Source organism: Equus caballus, chromosome 7, assembly GCF_041296265.1.
Source record: "Equus caballus isolate H_3958 breed thoroughbred chromosome 7, TB-T2T, whole genome shotgun sequence".
Taxonomy (NCBI): Eukaryota; Metazoa; Chordata; class Mammalia; order Perissodactyla; family Equidae; genus Equus; species Equus caballus.
In genome coordinates this window covers 63,070,683-63,089,345 of record NC_091690.1, presented here as the reverse complement: position 1 = coordinate 63,089,345, position 18,663 = coordinate 63,070,683, and the positions used below count along the sequence as shown (strand labels likewise).

At 37.2% G+C, this 18,663-nt stretch overlaps 1 protein-coding gene and 1 long non-coding RNA gene across 27 annotated transcripts in view; both read right to left on the bottom strand.

The window, feature by feature from the left end:
* Positions 1-18,663, bottom strand: part of DLG2 (discs large MAGUK scaffold protein 2) — a 1,837,299-nt gene that overhangs the window by 1,172,345 nt on the left and 646,291 nt on the right. The gene's annotated exons all lie outside the window — the stretch shown is intronic.
* On the bottom strand, positions 10,100-10,697 carry LOC138925175 (uncharacterized). The gene is made up of 2 exons (XR_011441030.1): positions 10,599-10,697; positions 10,100-10,237 (listed from the first exon to the last, which is right to left on the bottom strand). It is a non-coding gene; the product is annotated as an uncharacterized lncRNA (long non-coding RNA).

Here is an 18,663-nt window from a genome sequence, read left to right as displayed (position 1 = left end):
TGTATGAAGGTTATTTCAAAATGCACATAAAACATTTTTCTTAGCATATAGCAGTGTTCAATAAACGTAAGCTTTAATTAAGAGTGCTCAATAAATATTTGTTGAATAATGAATTGATGAAAGAAGGAATAAATGAATTAATGAATGATAGCATTGTAGTATCTGAGATTACTGTGTAAAGCTTGCAAATTTTCACCCAATTCTTAGGAATTCACTGAAGAATGTCATCAAGTCCTTAAGATGAGCTACTAGGAATTATCAGATTAGAGTTCATCTCCTATTATATTCATACTCCACTCTAGCCACACCAGACTGGCCTGTTTGCTCCTTGAAAATGCCAGACACACTTTTGCCTCTAAGCCTTTTCATTTGCTTTTCCTTCTGCCTTCTTCCAGGTATTACATGGCTTAGTCTCTCACCTCCTGAAGGTATTTACTCAAATGTCACCTTCTCAAGAGGCCTTCTTGAACCATCCTACTTAAAATTGCACCCTCCACCCTCTCTCTCTTTCTCTCTCTCTCACACACACACACATACTTCCTAGTCCTCTAACATACTCTGTTCTCTCCATAACACACATCAACACTTGGCAGAACAAAATACATTCCTTATTTTTTTTTTTACTTGGATGTAAAGTAAGCTCCATTATGTCTGGGATTTTTGTCTATTTTGTTCACTGCTTTAGAACAAAAGCCCTTAGAACAATGCCTAGTGCACAGTAGGTACTCAATGATATTTGCTGAATGGATCAATGAACCATACAAACCTACAATTTTAATATAAACAACATAGGTAACATGGCTCTGCTGATTTATTACAAAAGTACTGATTGAGTAATTACTATGTTTCAGGAATTGTGAAAGGCATCTAAGTGAGTGACAAAGATCCCAAGCAGGTATTGTGGGTTTCAACAGCACTATTTCCTTCTTGCCCAAAACTCAGCTCCTGTTCTGTGACCCTCTCACCCACAGCAAATCTAAAATCCTAGCAATCCTAACAGCCAAAACCCCTGCAGGCAGAACTGCCACCTACCAAAAGAAACACTGACTTCAAGCTGTGCTCTTATCTTCAGCTCACATCTTCACAAATTCAAGCAGCTTATAAACATTTAATGAGGACCTACCAAGGTCTTCACTCTATGATAGGTGCTATGAGGATTCAGAAGATTTGAGAAACAGTCACTGACTTCCATAGAAGAGGAAACAATATTAAAATTATGAACAGATAACTAACAACAAAAAAATTTCTCAGTAACTGTAAAATGTTTGATTCTAAACAGGAAGTACTATGGGATTTATAAGGAAGGGAAAAGGAATCTCCTTATCGGGGATGATTTGTGGGCCGTAATTTAGTGAGCGATGTTGGAGGTGTTGTATACTCTATTCTTGAAAAGGCTTGCTTCTATAAAAATTAAAAGAAAGAAAATTAATGCTTTTCCACCACTACCAAGTGATATGGTATCACAGTGGGTACCTTCACCTAAGTTTTCATATGATCTTTGTGACAACTATGCAAACTTGGTCATATTGTTCCCATTTTTATGGAAAAAATGAGACTCAGAGAAATTACACTACTTGACAAAGGTGCTACAGAGTTGCCCAATGGCCACGTTCTGAAGATCACAAAAGGCTGTATACGGTCGTGGACTAAACTGTGTGGCTGAGACTTAAGTGTTGCCACATGCAGAGCTAACAATTACCAGACGCCCACTGTGCATGTGTGGCAGCATACAAGGGCTCTCTTGTCAGCAGGCAGCCTCCCCCTCAACCACACCTCCCATATTATAGGGATTCAGGCATTTGTTCTCCACCAGACACGATGCTTCTACCTAAAGTGACCTTGATTGTGGGCTCATGACATTTGGAACCTTTAGAACTGTAAGAAAAAATCAACGTGGGTGTGAGAAATACTCTTTAAAGCCTATAAATTAACTTACTTAATCACTTATTCATCACAGTTTAATCTCCTGAGAGACAGTCTCCAATAAGAAACAATCTTTGGTGGGGCATCATGTGCTCAAGCTCTAAGCACAGTGTTGTATGGTCTTTGAATGTCCACAAAGGGACAGTGTGATGTAGCACACAGTTCACTGGACTTCAGGTCCAAGAGGCAGGAGACCTGAGTTTGAATCCCAACTTGATATTCACGCAGTGAAAGTCCTGTGACAAGATCCCCTTATTGTATTCATATTTGTACAATGAGGAAGTGAACATAGACAGAATGTACTGCCCCTTCCAATTCCTAAGACCTGAGCTGACAAACTAAACACACTCTTGGGAGGCTTCTGGAAACTGTAAGGACATTGGACCTTTCCCATAGAGCTCTTGACCTGATGCAACCCTTTTCAACTAAACTGTTTCTTCTGAAAGAGTCACCATCTCTGAGAAATAGGCTATTTAAAAAGCCACCAAAAAAACGAAAGCAATTAAATCCAGGAATGCAGTAAACTGTGATAAAGGTGTGTTCATTGACTCCTGCTGCTGTTTATATTGCTATTTCTCTTCTGCCTGTCAGACTCATTTCAGCTCCTATAATTACTGAGGGCAACCATCTCATCCAAAGATATCCTCACAGTTTAGTCTGTTTGGATTAGCAGGTGATTTCAGCAACTTCTGTTCAGCATCCTTATTATTTCAAATCACATTATAAACCAGCAGGATGCAAAATTGTGTTGGTTCATAAAGTGTTCCAATTACTGTCTTTTTCATAGACATATACCCTGCCTCACCTGTTCACTTTCGTCATCAGTCAGTCACAGAATGTTTTCTTTCCCTTCTTTAATTCCCTCTAAATGCTGCTTTGTTACCCTGCCTTGCCTGAGATATGCTCCATCCCTTCCCTCATCTCTTAGCTTATCATCCCTTCAACCAGGAAAACATTTAATGATTTGATGTATAGCACACATCCTCAGTGTTTAGCTTTTGTGTTTTTGTGTTTTGTGGGTTTTAAAAAAATTTTTGGTCCTCAGCATGCATTCTATTTTCACTTTCACTAACATGCTCAAATATTTGACTTCTAGAAGTCATTCTGCATCTATAGACTTGTTAAAGGAGAGGACAGGGACAAGGAGACCCTCGGAGGCAAAAAATACAAACTCATTCCTATCATATGGCTTGCAGTTCTGTGCTGCTATCTTGCAACAAATAATTGCAATTTCCTCTTGAAATTATTCTTAACCCTTCAGTTTGAGAAATACTATTTCTCCCAAGCTGTGACCTCTTTGCCTTTATTACCTTTAACATTTATCTTGAGTTAGTTAGTCCAGTGCTATTTTGGGCCCCAGGGAGGGGCCCAGAGATAGTGCTTTATTCAGCTGGCATAGCATGGTAGAGAAATGGATTGCAGAGGCACTTTGCCACTGTCACTGCCATGGTTTTAAGGTGCCATGTTCTCTCATCAGAGAGAGAGATGCAGCTGCCTCCAGTCTCAATTTCCTCTGGTCCTGTCTTCAGGTAGCAGTCAGAGTGACCTTTCCAAAAGAAAGTCTTGTATTTCCAGTTCCCTCTTCGAAACCCTTCAATATTTCCCCTTTTCTATATGATAAAGTTCAAGTCTGAATATTCAATGAAGAATGGAAATAGAAAGACTTTCTAACGAGGCTTTTCTGTAGAACAGGGAAAGACTGGATGGAAGAATATTAACAAAACTCAATTTATTGACTATATACAATATTTTGCATCTTTTAGAGAAACTATATGCTTAATCTGTCAGTAATTCCACAGAGTATTAATAATCCCATTGACAGATGAGGAAGATGGGAGTGATCATATAAATGATGAGTGATAAATAAATTGACTAAAGTTACATAGCTAGTGAGTGATGGGGTCAAGATTCAAAGCTAAATTTTCCTTATGTTAAAGTCTCTGCTCCTCCTACCACACCATGTTAGAGGGGGCATGATAGAGTTAGCAGGAAAAAAGATGAGCTAGATGGTAAGGTGGCTAAAATTATAAAGAGGAAGGAATTGGAATTTACCTTGACTGAAAGCCAGCTAAGTAAGCAGCTAAGAAAAACTAATAATTTTTATGTATGTCAGATGGATTTCAAATGTGATTTCATGCAGGGGTTTAAAATCTAGAAAGAGTGTTCAGATTTGACTCAATAGTAGAGAAACAATGCTAGGTTTTGAACATAGGAATGTAGTATTGACTGATCAAAGCAGAATCGCTCAAGGAGTAGTCTGTATATAGTAGATGTGATCCTCATCTTGGGGTTGAGGAAGAGTGGCATGCCAAGACAAGAGACCAAGGGAAAGCTGTGGGACCAGGGAAGCTGACAGGGGGACTGGAGGGATGACAATCCAGGCTGGAACTGAATGCAAATGGTCAAAAAAGGGTCAGGCCAGAAAACAAACTTAGAGACTTTGACAGAAATTGAAAGCAAAGACTGAGACCAATTTCCTTTGTTTTCATTGGTGGGTTCACAGGTATTTATTTCACTATTACTCTTCATAATCCAGATATATGCCACGCTTATGCTCTTATATACCTTAAATACTTCAGAGTTTAAAACTGAGATGAAGAAAAAAAAGACTAATAGACAAGTTTTGACATGGAGGTTGGGGAAGTTTGCAAAATTGAACGTCCATTTGCCATGTTAGGATAGAAAGCTGAAGATGAGGGTAGGTCCAAAAGCACTGGATGAGCAGGGACATGAGAGATGGAAGTCATCAGGTAAGACAGATGGGGATGGGGCTCTCATTGGAGCTGCAAAGATTTTATATCTTTCTGCTCTGTGAGGTATTCTGTAATTTTAGTTCTCAAAACAATCCAGTCATTTCTGATATCATTCATGACTAAGGATGGAGGAAGCTGCTAGGGACAGGGAGACAAGCTGGGAGGCTTTTACTGTGTTTAAGGTTTGAGGTGTTGAAGACCAGTACCAGAAGAGTTGATGAGACAGTGGAAAGAAATGAACTGAATTTTCTATTTTAAAGGGAGAAATAGCAGTAGAAGAAAAGAGCACTTGTAGAAAAATCACATCAAAGATTTTTCTCTGATTTTACTCTCTAGTTAACTCCTACACTTATCTTCCTGTTATTGATTTTCTCATATTTAATCTGCCAATGAAGCCAAAGGAGTTCTCCTATGATGGAAGCAGTGAGGAGGAATAAAGAGGGTGAGATGCCAAAGCTAAAACACAATAAAATCACCTCCATACCATTAGCCTGTTTGAAAATGAAAATGCAATTCTAGCTCAGTACATCATCTCAGAACCACAATTTCAGCTCCATTGGCTACTGTAAAAATGCAAAATAATCATTTATCAAACTGCTATGTATTGGTGTGCTGAAAAGATGATTTACAGCAGTGGAAACATGCTCTGGGCAAATAGTAGGGCAGTCCCCATGTACTGATGCTGCCAACACAAATGCCTTAGTATCAATTCCCAATAATACCACAGTGCATTAGATACGCCAAATCAATGGTGAATCTCCAGCTGATTGTCTCTTCTACTGAGCCCTCCTACCTACCTCCTACCACCATCAGTGGTATGTGCTTCAGAGAATACAAACACATTTTTATATATGCCTGGGTAAAAAAAAAATTAGACAAGGAAAATACATAAATCACATACAATATTATCATAGGTTTATTACTATTCCTAAATACTCGCTGCCCTTCCTGCATGGGGAATACACCTCCCCGCCCCACTCACAATGGGCTGGGCCATGTGATTTGTTTTGATCAATAGAACGTGAGTAGAAGTGACATCTGTCACTTCTGACTAGAAGCTTTAAGACTTATCATATAGTTTCAGTCTCATCTTTTCTATTTTTCTCTCTGCCTTAAGACATTCATATTGTAATATAGGGGCTGTTCCATCAGCCTGGGTCCAAGAACAATGACCCATAATGGACATGTAACATAAATGAGAAATATATCTTGCTGTTATAAACCATTACAATTTGGGATAACCCTGTCTGTGCTGATGGAAACAATCATGAGTTGTAAAGTCGCTTTTACATTATTCTTAGATTCAGAGAGGCAGCATGGCTAGTGGAAAGACCATGAGTTTAGCTGCTAAACAGGCCTCTGTTTTAATCCTGTTTTAGCTACTTAGGACTAGTTGACCTTGGTCATTATTAAACCCCTCTGAACCCTAGTTTCCTCTCCAGTCCAAAAGTTAATAATGATCCTTCCTTTCAAAGAGTTGTTGAGGATGAAGAGGAATCACACGTCATGTACTTACCACAGAAAAGGCTCTCAATAAGTGCTAGTTAATTCAAAAGGTATATAAAATATTGTATGTCATTATTACTTATGTCAAAAGTGATCACATTTTCTTTACTAAAACTTGAAACATATATTTACAAATAAATAGAATAGGATATCATAATTCAGGTCTACATTAAGAATCACAATGTAGGGGCCAGCTCGGTTGTGTAGTGGTTAAGTTCACGTGTTCCACTTCAGCAGCCTGGGGTTTGCAGGTTCAGATCCTGGGTGTGGACCTACACACCACTCATCATGCCACACTGTGGCAGCATCCCACATACAAAATAGAGAAAGATTGGCACAGATGTTAGCTCAGAGATAATCTTCCTCAAGAAAAAAAGAGGAAGATTGGCAACAGATGTTAGCTCAAGGCCAATCTCTCACCAAAAAAAAAAGGAATCAGAATGTATGTTTCTTTAATTTATGATATAAGTCCAAAGAAAAGATTTGAGGCTAACTCATCAATGTTGCATGACAGAAGCTTGTAATTAAGTTGAGTAACTGCTAATCACATAGAAAGTATCAGTGAAAAACATGACATTATATATAATGTGCAAATATCAAACGTTAATTACCATCATGTATTGAGTACTTTTTTATGTGTCAGGTATTATGCTTACTAAATATATATATATAAAATATATTCCTTATTCCTCCTTATCATCTCCATTTTACAGATGAGTGCACTGGGACTCAGAGAGGGAAAGTCCACTGTCACATGGCTAGGAAGTGGTAGAAGCTGCATTTAAATCCAGGTCTGTCTCTCTCCAGAGCTCTCGACCACTGCTTCCTTTCATTAATAGCACCATTCCCTGCCCTGGTAAGAGGAGGCAAGCAGGAGTGAAGCTTAACTACTCTGTGAAATGGATCATATCTTCTTCATGGAGCGAAAATGCAGGGGCTCTCCTTTTCAAGGGTACAGCATTCCCACCCTGCCTAAATAAAATTTTAAAAGCAGATCTCGTCTACTTTTTGTTTGGCAGATGGAGGAACTCAAAGGAACAGGCAGAAGCCAATCTAAAAGGAAAAGGGTTGAGATTGAGGTGGGAAACAGCGGAAAACGGTATTCGGTTAATTTATCTAAGTTTATCTTCCATCTGAGAAGTGAACTCTCGTCACCTTGTGAAATCAGGCAAAACAAAAGCCTTCCCACACAAGTCCCAAGTGACTCCAATATGCAAAGTACTTGGCTTCACTTTTCATACTTGTAGCATTAAGCTGGGTCAGGAGGATGAAGCTGGTATGATTCCAATGCTGGGGTGCTCTGACCACAGCCTGTGTAATCGCAAAAATGAGAGGAACCTGGTAATAAGTAAACGTATTAATTAGCTCATATCTAGATTTTGGAGAAAACCAACTGAACTTTCCCTTAGAACAACTTTGCTTTTCAAATTATAAAACAATATTTAGCCTGGCTTTACTTCAAAAATTAGCTCTCTTAATGAAATACAAGAACATTTGCAACAAATAGCAATATAGTTATGAATAAAACTTTCAGCATTTCCCAACCTCAAAAACTGAAAAATTTAAGAGCCCTTGAGCTCTTGAAAATCACATCATTAATCAAAGGAAGCAGTTTCTCTCTTTTTTTTTCTCTCTGTCTCTCCCTTCCCTCCCTCCCCTTCCCCTGTCCTCTCCCCTCCCCAATATTGAAAAAGGAAGTATTTCATAGTACATTTCAAAGAACCAAAAAGGGGCAATGAAGTAACATATCTCCTAAGGAAACTTTCTTTCTTTGAGAATGCATTTCCAGGAGTTGCACAGATGCAGAATTCTGATGTTTCTGAATACCAAAGCAACACAGATGTCCATATTTGCTTTCAAATCTGTAGAGACTGACAGAACAAGGAGACATAGAGGCATTTTAGATCATTTAAAAATGATAAGCCAGAGATGAGACAAGTTTGGGGCATAGGTGTTTTTCTATTTTATGTTATTTATATGTTATCTATTTCAAATAGCTGCTGCTTATCTATTCATCCCCTCCTCCAACGTCTTCAGTGAATAGTGAAAAACTGACAGGAATGTGTTACCTATGACACATCATTTGATTTTCCTCAAAAATAAACTGAGGGGCCGGCCCGGTGGCACAGCGGTTAAGTTTGCACGTTCCACTTCTGGGTGGCCCAGGGTTTGCCAGTTCAGATCCTGGGTGTGGACATGGCACCGCCTGGCACGCCATGCTGTGGTAGGCGTCCCACATATAAAGTAGAGGAAAATGGGCACGGATGTTAGCTTAGGGCCAGTCTTCCTCAGCAAAAAAAGAGGAGGATTGGCAGCAGTTAGCTCAGGACTGATCTTCCTCAAAAAACAAAAAAACTGAGATGATGACCATTTCTACTTTTAATCTTTAAAAAATGTGTAAGGGTGTATTTAACAATTTAAAAATCTCATTCAAGATCACACAGTAAGTAAAAAAAGTCACGAATTTAAACTGACTCAAAAGCCTGTGCTCTCCCCACTTCACAGTGAAAAATATAAAAAGAGAGTAAAAAATGACCCTTCTTCCTGCCGCTGCTTTGGGTCTTTGACAGTTTACTGTTCTACTAACTCAACACTGCCTAATAAAGGTCTATACTCTGCATTTCTAGCTGCCTTTACCTCATTTCATAATCCAGCCCCTTCCAATGTCTAAATGGAAGACAAACACAAATGCAATTAAGTTTGTTCTAAGGGAAAAAAACAGCTTAACTGTTTTAAAGTGCAGTTTCATTGGATGTGCTGCACCTAATGAAGCACACATAGTGACTTCTTGCTCTCAGAGAGCTTGCAATTAAGTTCAGGAAACAGAGCATAAGCTCATTCAACAATTCATTAAGTACCTCTTAAATGCCAGGTACTTTTCAAAATTTCCAAGGATCGTTGGAAAAAAGTGCTGTGGTTGAACAATATCTGCCATAGGCTCAGGAGAAGTAACGACAACACACCATGAATTTGCTATCCCATGCATAAAGAGGAATTCTGGATTCTTCCTTTCTCCTTTCTTTCTTTCTTTTTTCTTGTTTGCCTGTTTTAAGCTCACAGTTAGGAACTTTATTAAAAACAAGAACTCCAGGGACAACTCAGAGGGAGAAGTCAAATGAAATGAGTTTGTTTGTATCAGAAACTTAAACCTCTGGTCAGCACCAGTCTAATACCATGCGCTGAACTAATTGTGATACTTAGGTTCTGTAAGATTGATTTAGATTCTGAAACAGCAAATCTTTTTAGTCTTCTGGGTTAAAGTTCATTTTACAGGTAATAAAAAGAACAAACAAAAGCCTGGTTGAAGGTTTTTGTAGTAGAACAAACAAAAACCTGGTTCTTCCAGAAGGCTAGGAGTGGCATTACTGTTCTTAAAAATGGTTATGAACTTAACTACAGCATGAAATGGAAATCCACAGTCAAAGCGAGGCAGGGTAGAGGATGGTGGCCAATGATTATAGCAAAATACAGCAGAAAAGTGAACATAATGACACTAAACAACTTTTTATTCTCACTAGATAATGCAACAATTCTTAGGCCTGAAAAGCAACATAAATAAGTAATCATACATTGTGAAATCAATGATATATACTGATTCTACTTATGAATCACTGTACTTGACTGTATTATTTATGTTATTTACAGACCTAAGATTGTAATCCAAATACTCTGCTGAGAGAAAATTTCTTAAGCTTACAAAACTGCTAAGTCCCGCACTACAGAAAGCAATTTCCCCCAACTTTGGATTATATCTACAGCATTTAACTAAAGTGATTAAACTGCTAATAGCAACTTCCTTCAGCAGCTTCCACCAGCTTTTACTGTCTGTATTCCAAAGCCGCATCTGTGCTAGGGAATATCACCTAAGATGAAGCACAAGAACTGTATGGTGAAAATAAGGCATATATTTTACTTAATTGGAATGCTGAACTATGCTTTTTAATGATCAAAAATCTTATTTTTCAAAATGTACTATAGAAGGATACTATAAACTTGCTCTCATTGAACTCACATTCCCAGAGAAGATAATTGAAAGCCTTCTGTGTTTAGTGAATCTAAAGGAAAAAAAAAATGAAAGACATTGTGATTGATTTTCCTCTATGCCACAGAGTGCCCCCTGCCCCCACCCTTTCTCTTTCCCAGCAAGTTGAAGCTACCGGGCTTTACTGAGCTAATGTCAGTGGGCCCAGGCAGCAGAAAGCCAACACCAGTTCAAAGTCTGAGCTTTCCTTCAGTAGAATGTTTCTCACCCTTACCACATGCCAGGCGCTGCTCTAGGTATTTACACACATCCTATAAGAAAGTGACTTAAATCACACCGGGTTTACATATGGAGAGTATCACCTCCTTAGTAGGTTATTTAGCTTCTCTGAGACTTACTTTTCTCACCTTTAACACAGGACTAATTATTTTTACCTTAGTGGGTTGTTATGAAATCAAACTAAGATAGTGGAAGATTGGTTCAGGTCCAGAAGCAGCAAACGTTGTGATCTCCTGAGTTAAAGTCCACCTTAAAGGCAATAAAAATAATTGCTTTTTACATAGAACAAACTTCAGGTTCTTCCTGAAGTCGAGTGGCTTTTCCGGGCTTCCCATGGCTATGGACTTCTCTACAACAACTTGCATAGGCTTATGTAATAAATAAATTTATTTATCTGTCATGTAGGGTATAATGGGAAAGGCGCAAACTTTTACTTCAGCCCTTACCAGGTGCTGATTTAGCATTTTACATTCTTTATAAAGTAGAATACACACAGCTTGAGGGACACATCTTTTTGCAGAAAATAATAAACACATTTGTCTGGAAATAAATAGTATTAGATATTTCCAAAATCTATAATTTCAGGGAGGCTTTTATAGAGGATGGTGGAAATATTTCTAATATAATTAAGTAACCATTGCAAATAGCAGTTTTTACTCTGAAAATAACAGACTGACAGATAATGTTTGATCAGATATGATAAGGAAAACAAATCATTCCTCTTAGTTTTTCCAAACTAAAAGTTTGAACTCCAAATCTATTCTGAGAACTCCATAAAGCTAAACAAAGAAAAAGGTTAACTGCTCACCACAGCCCACTTCCCAACCCCTGTCCCCTAAGATAGATCTTTTCCCACCTGGATAAACTTTTGCCTTTTCTGCTATTTGTTTACAGACAACCTTCAAGGTAAACAGTTCTTCTCTTCCCTATTCTTGTTCCCCATTTTAGAAATTCCTTGCAATTTTCTTTGCCTGTTGGATAATCTTGTAAACCTTCACAACTTCTTCCATTTTGCCCCTACCACATAGCTGGACCTGGCAGGCACAAGGCAGAAACGAGCATATCATGGAAAAAATGGATGGTGAAGTAAGGAAGAGAGTGGCACTTTCAAAAAAGATAGCTATGATGGGAACAGAGGCAAGTGTTAGGAATGAGCATGGAGGCCTGTTAATCATAAGATGCATAACAAATATTTTTTGGAGGAATAAATAGAGACTATAAACTCATTGTTGAGCTGCTCTAATATACACTGTATGAGTTTGGAGTGCTAGAAAAACACGAATACCAAGGATTATAGTCTTTTCTCAGAAGAAAATAAAAGGTTTAAATATTAAAGAATTTCTCTAGCCCAGCACTTCTTAAACTATATTCCAGAGAATACTGGTGTCCTGAGGGTATTAACAGAAATAAATTGGAAAAGAAAGTTTGTCCATCAAATAAGTTTGGAAAATGCTGATTTTTAAATAGCATGATTTTTATTGACTTTAATCCAATAATATGTAATGTACATCTGTAAGACAGGGATTTAGGAGGCAAAGTTTCCTAAACTTATTAGAGTTTGGATTGCTTTTCCATTTTAAAAACAAAAACAAAACCTCTAAAGACATCCTTGTTCTGTGGAACGTTATTCAGGAAATTTTGTCTTATATTCACTCTGGGCTATTTATTCTGTATTTAGAGACAGATTTCAACTCCCAGAGGGCAGGGTCTTTTCGTTTCAGTAATTCCTCTATCCTCAGGGTCTGACCTATAGATGACACTCAATAAATATTTATAAGGTTAGTGTTTAGAGCTTCACCTCTGGAAGTGGCCAGGCTACATTCTACTCCTTCTGAGTTGGCTTTTTGACAGGTGCAAATTTAGGTAACTTATTTAAACTTTCGAAGGCTCTGGCTCCTCACGTATAAAACGAGGAAAATAACATTTTCTTCAGAGGGATATATAATTGGGGAGCAATTTATACAATGCATATAAAGAGCTTAGCTCAATAACCTATACCTTAGAGTTCTACAATAAATGCTATATTTATTACTGCTGCTATTATTAATATGTAATGATTTGTCCTGGTACATTCAGTTTTTCAGCACTAAAATCTGGGAAGCAGCCATCTGTTTCAAAGGCTATTACATTGAATACATTGTTAATGCTATCTAATCAGTGAATATATATATGATAATAAGGTGATTATGTAAGTCATAGTAAAGAATGATCTACACTGATGTCTGGTCACCTCTTCTCCCATTTACATGGGAAAAATATAAAATTGAATAACAAAAACTCAAAAGACCTTAAATTTCTCTAGGCCCCCAAGTCATCTTTGCTGCTAAAACAGAATCAAGAATTACAGTTTGGCTGCACAGCCTGAGAAGAAAGAAGACAAGGGGGAGCAGGAACTCTGAACTCGGAAATCCAACTCTCGGTTTTTGCTCCACTGACTTACCCTAAGGCAGTTACTCAGTATCTTTCAGCTCAGTTTTCTCATTATTTCTGTAAAATATGGATGATCTTTACAGGACTCCTGTAAGGGAATCGGTAATTAATAATTGTAAAAGGGAGTCTGAAAAGACAGGTCATATTAGCCATAGATTTACCAATAACTTTATTATATTTTTTGTCAGGAAACAAGCAGGGTTGGAGTGGGGGGGAACCAATATTATTTGAGTGCCAGTCACTGTGTTTCATTTAAATTTTACCACAAAGATCTCAGACAGGGAATAGAATCCAGTCTTTGTCTAACAAACCAGAAAAATAGTATTCAGAAAGATGAAGAAATTTGTCCAAGGACATCCAGAAAGTAAAATTAGGATTTAAAATAATATCTGATGGACTGCAAAGCCTTGGTCTTTTCATTGTACTACTCTAACACTCCTTACCATTATTTTTCATTCATTTATTTAACACTTGGTCTATATGAGGGATTATCTTTATTTGAGGTCATTCAAAAATAAGAAGCACAAAGCAAATTGAAACCACAATGAAATATCACCTCACACCTGTTAGAATGGCATTGTCAAAAAGACAAAAAATAGCAAGAGTTGGCAAGGGTATGGAGAAAAGGGAACCCTTGTCCACTGTTGGTGGGAATACAAATTGATGCAGCCTCTATGGAAAACAGTATGGAGATTTAAAGAATTAAAAATAAAACTACCACATGATTCAGCAATCCCACTTCTGGGTACATATCCAAAGGAAGTGAAATCACTATCTTGAAAAGATATCTGCACCCCCATGTTCATTGCAGCATTATTAAAATAGCCAAGACATGGAAACAAACTAAGTGTTCATTGAAGGATGAATGGATAAAGAAGTAGTGAGACATATATATATATATATATATATATACACACACATATTATCTTGATCATTTTGCAATATATGCATATCATGTTGCACACCTTAAACTAATACAATGTTATGTGTCAACTGTATCTCAATAAAACTGGAGAAAATAAGAAAGACAGCCTTTGCCCTCAAAGATTTTATGGGCAAAGTATACAAAACTCTATCTTTGTGCAGTGCTTTTTGCAATGTTAGAAATCTTTTCTATCTTCTATTTCTGACAACACCTGATATCATGCCATAACACTGACTTTATTTTTGTGTTACAAACCTGTAATGTTTTACTTGAAATGCGCCCTATACAGAACTCCCAAATGAATAACGTGTACCTAACGTCCATAAAAAAATACTTCCTAGCAAGTATATGCTTACGAATATATTTTCTACATATGTGAACATATATTGCAAATATATTATTATGAATAAAAAAATTTTAAATAGAAAACATAGGAAGAAATGGTCTAAAATTTGCACCTGCTTAAGTGGGCAGAATTTCGTCTTCACTTTCGCACAGTTTTTTAGTTCCTGAATTTAAGCGGAGAATAATTCTAGATAAGGGTTCAAAGAAAGCAGATCACTGAATATCTGAGTTTGAAGACATTGATGAGAAGGTAAAATGGTGGAAAAGAGAGCAAGGTGGATGATCTTAAATTAAAATAAGAATACCTTGCAACCCCTGCCCATTCCTCTAGATGGCTCCCCGTGCAAGCAGCTCCCTATCAGTGAAAACTGCCCTAAATCTTGACCTGCTTATTTTAGCTCATTTGTAATCAGAGTTAGACAGGCAGAAAGAAGCAAAAAAGTTTAATCCTTTTGTGATTTCATGAATCATCACACAAATACGCTGAGTAAAGAAGGAAGGTAGAACACTGTCCCACTGCTAAATGAATTGTCACCTAAATAAAGCTTAGGGGCATTCAGAGGAGTCTCAATATTAAATAGAGAGGAATATCAGTGAATTGATCAGTGGAATGATCAGTGTACCCTGACAACATTCATCCTCCCACCCCATGTTCTAGTGACATAAAATTTTTGCTGATACCTATGGAATAGTAGTTCGCAAAGTATGGTTCCCTGACCAGCAGCAAGAGCAACATCACATGAGGACTTGTAAGAAATGCAAACTCTCAGGCTTCACACGGGATCTACTGAATCAGCAGCTTGTGCCTTAACAAACCCTCCAGGTGGTTCTGATGCATGCCAAAGTTGGAGACCACTGACCTAAGAACATGAGAAAGCTATTTAGCGTATTACCCTGAGCGCTTTTTTAATTGGAAAAGCAAAGGAAGCGACACTAACTAAGCTCCTGTTATGAATCAGATGCCTGACATTGCATTTAATAACCATAACCTCATTAGGCACATATTAGGATGCCCATATACCTTAAATTAGCATGGCATGAGCCTCTACTGAAATTACTGTCAATAATAATCCTCTTTCAAAGTGCTCTCCACTGTTTATTAGTGGCTACCAGGACGAGGCCTTCTGTCTGCCTAGGAAAAGGCTCCTTCACCAACAACTCATACTAGACTCAGGAGCAGACTCTATCTTTATTTTGTCCCAAGCCCAAGACAGATTAAACGATTAAAACAAAAAGGAGGATATCATGTCACATGTATCAGACAGGAAAAATTGTTTAAGTATTGGTAAGGATGTGGGGAAACATACACTGCTGCTAGGAGTGTCAATTATTACAACCACTTGGGAAGGTACCTAGGCAACATGCTTTAAAGTTGAAGATGCACACATCCACCAGCTGGTAATTTCACTTTTATGTATAAAATCTAGAAATTCTGGAACAATTTCACAAGAAGATGTACATAAGAATGTTCATTGAAGAATTGTTTGTCATAGCAAGAATTGAAAACAATCAGCACAGGGATAAATAAACTGTTCAGTCATTCATTGCAATAATATGTAGCAGTAAAAATGAATGAAATAGAAATTATCCCATAAGGATAAATGCCACATTTACGTAAAGTTTTAAAACATACAAAATAATATCACATTTTGTTTATGGTCATAAATGTATGTAGAAAAAATAAAAATGGATAGACATGATATATAACTACATTAAGACTAGATTATCTTTGGGTAAGAAAGAAAGTGAAAGGGATGAGAGGATTCAGCTTTTTCTGTGGTTGTTTTGTTTCCTAGAAGTGGGGTTGGAAAGGAAATCAAAAATATTAACATGGGGCCTGCCAGGTGGCTTAGTGGTTAAGTTCCCCCACTCTGCTTTGGAGACCCAGGGTTCACAGGTTCAAATCCCAGGCACAGACCTAGCACCACTCATCAAGCAATGCTGTGGCAGCATCCCATATAAAGTGGAGGAAGATTGGCACAGATGTTAGCTTAGGGCCAATCTTCCTAACAACAACAACAACAAAAAGTATTAACATGGGTTAGCTCTGTGTCCTAAGTACATCGATGAATATTGTGTTGTTTTCCACGTTTCTCTGTATGTACTTAATATTGCATAATTTTAAAAATTTTAATTGAAAATTCAAATGCTAATTTGGATATAATAGTACTTTGAAAAATTTGCAAAGTACTCTGACAACACCAGGTATAAATTTTCAACTTTTTTGCCTGTTTTGTTCACTGACGTATTCATTGTATCTAAAACAGTACTTAGGAAATGGTAGGCATTCCATCAACATTTATTCTATCAACAAATGGATTTTATTTTTAAACAAATTAGTTTTTAAAAAAAACATTGCCTTTTTAATCCTATTATGCCACAAAACATCTCCATTTTTTTGCATTCCTTTTTTAGGCTTACTCAATATACGTATTACTTCACAGTCTAACTAAAGTGTGTATATCATTTTTATTTTTCACTTAACATTACATAACAAATACATTTCCCTGATCTAATCTTCATTATTCCTAATAAAATCCTCATTTGATGCATCATAATTTACTTAGTCACTCCCCTAGAGGTTTCTAATTTTTTACTATTATAGATAATGTTGTAATAAACATTGCTATATGGACAGTTTTATTCTTACAACTCTCTTCTTATGTTAAATTATTCCTAAAGATAAATTTCCAGAAATGATATTCCTGGGTCACTGGGGCTTAGACATTTTTATGGCTACTTTCACCTACCATATTCTGAAATGGTTATAAAAATTTACACTGCCACCAGCAGGGTATGAGTGTACCATGTCATCTCTTCCTTTCCCTATCATCTTCCTAGACTCCCAGTCTCAGCATTATGAGGTTGAGGGGGACTATAAAAATCAGGACATCTAACCTTCCAATAATAAGGATGACTTACACTTACTGAGTTTCTACTATAAACATGGCACCATGTTAAAGGCTTAATATGAATTATCTCTACTTCTCATAACAACCCTGCTTGGTAGATATTATTATCTCTACTTTATAGACATTAAAACTGAGGTTCCTACAAGTTAAGTAAATTGTCCAAGGTCACCAAATAATGCATGATGAATAAGGATTCAAAGTCAACAATCTTCACATTATTTTACTGTATCTTCTCAGTGAACAAGGTTTGGGGTATGAGGGCAGAACCCATACTTTGACTATTGGAGCAGGTGGCTTCAAAGAGATAAGTTCTAGACATTCCTAACTACCACAAGCAGGAAATGAATAGCTCATCTGTTGCTCTCAAACCCACTTTACTACACATGGCCATACACAAATGCCCCTGTCTAGAGCACTATGAAGGTCAGAGAACTTTTCCGTAGCTCTACTTATCCACCAGCTCAAGTACCATTCTTATAGAAAGGCTATGAGTAGTACGAGAAGAATCTAAATAAATGGTCTCTGAGATTTACAATGGGAGAGCAATATTGAGTACTCTTGAAGCTTTGGGATTATCACAGGGAAGTATATAATGAATATCTATACAGGTATTTGTGTGCGTGTGTGTGTGTATGCATGCATGTATGTGTGTATAAAGACTCTGCCAATCTTGCTGTTTTACTACCAGCCCATGACCTAAAGCACACACACAAATTGGCCAAGATATGTAAGTGGCAGGGCTCTGAGAGATACAAGTAGGTTCATTCCTACCAAGTATGTGTGACTTGATGGTAAGAACAGGAATTTGGAATCAGATCTGTCTTAAGATTCTCATTCTACCACTCACTCACTGTATGATCTTAGACAAGTTTGCTTAACTCAATTTTTTCATCTATGTATCTAAGGGTACCAATATCACTGGATTGATTATAATGAACATAGTACCTGACAGGTACTAAGCCCATTAAGTACATTTTATCCACCACCACCATTATCATCATTATTAATCATCTGTATAATGAGGAGACATATGTAATATATAATTTTTCAGGTATCTTGTGTGAGAATACAGGACGCATGAAGATAATACATATAAAGTGGCTAGCACAGCACCTAGCATAGCATAGAGTATATAAAAAATGCATATATTAGTTTGGGATAATATTGGTGATCGGAGGTACAAGGAAGGAAGGGCCTTTCTCAGCATTCCAGAATATCTCTTCGTCATTCCAATGACTCCCATCCTCAGTTACCTGAATGCTCTCAGGATCTTCTCTATCTCTTCTTCAGTCTCCTCAAATGTTCTCTCTGTTTTCTCCTCAACCTCCTCAGCTCTCTGTTGCCCTATACCTATTTATTTCTCTTCCTTTGTTTTAATTACTTTTCTCTTGTCAGCCTCTAGTTAACTTCTTCCCTTACCTGCTATACAGTTTCTAGGTCTCAAGACAAGTTAAATTAATTGGAAGTTGAAGAAAACCAAATAAATCAAGTAATATGTATGGTAATTCTAAGTAAAGAGTCTTGCATGTTATGTGTAGGGACATTTAAAAATTCATGCATTTAAAAAGATACATACAATAGGTTAAATTATCTGTTGTTTTGCAGCAC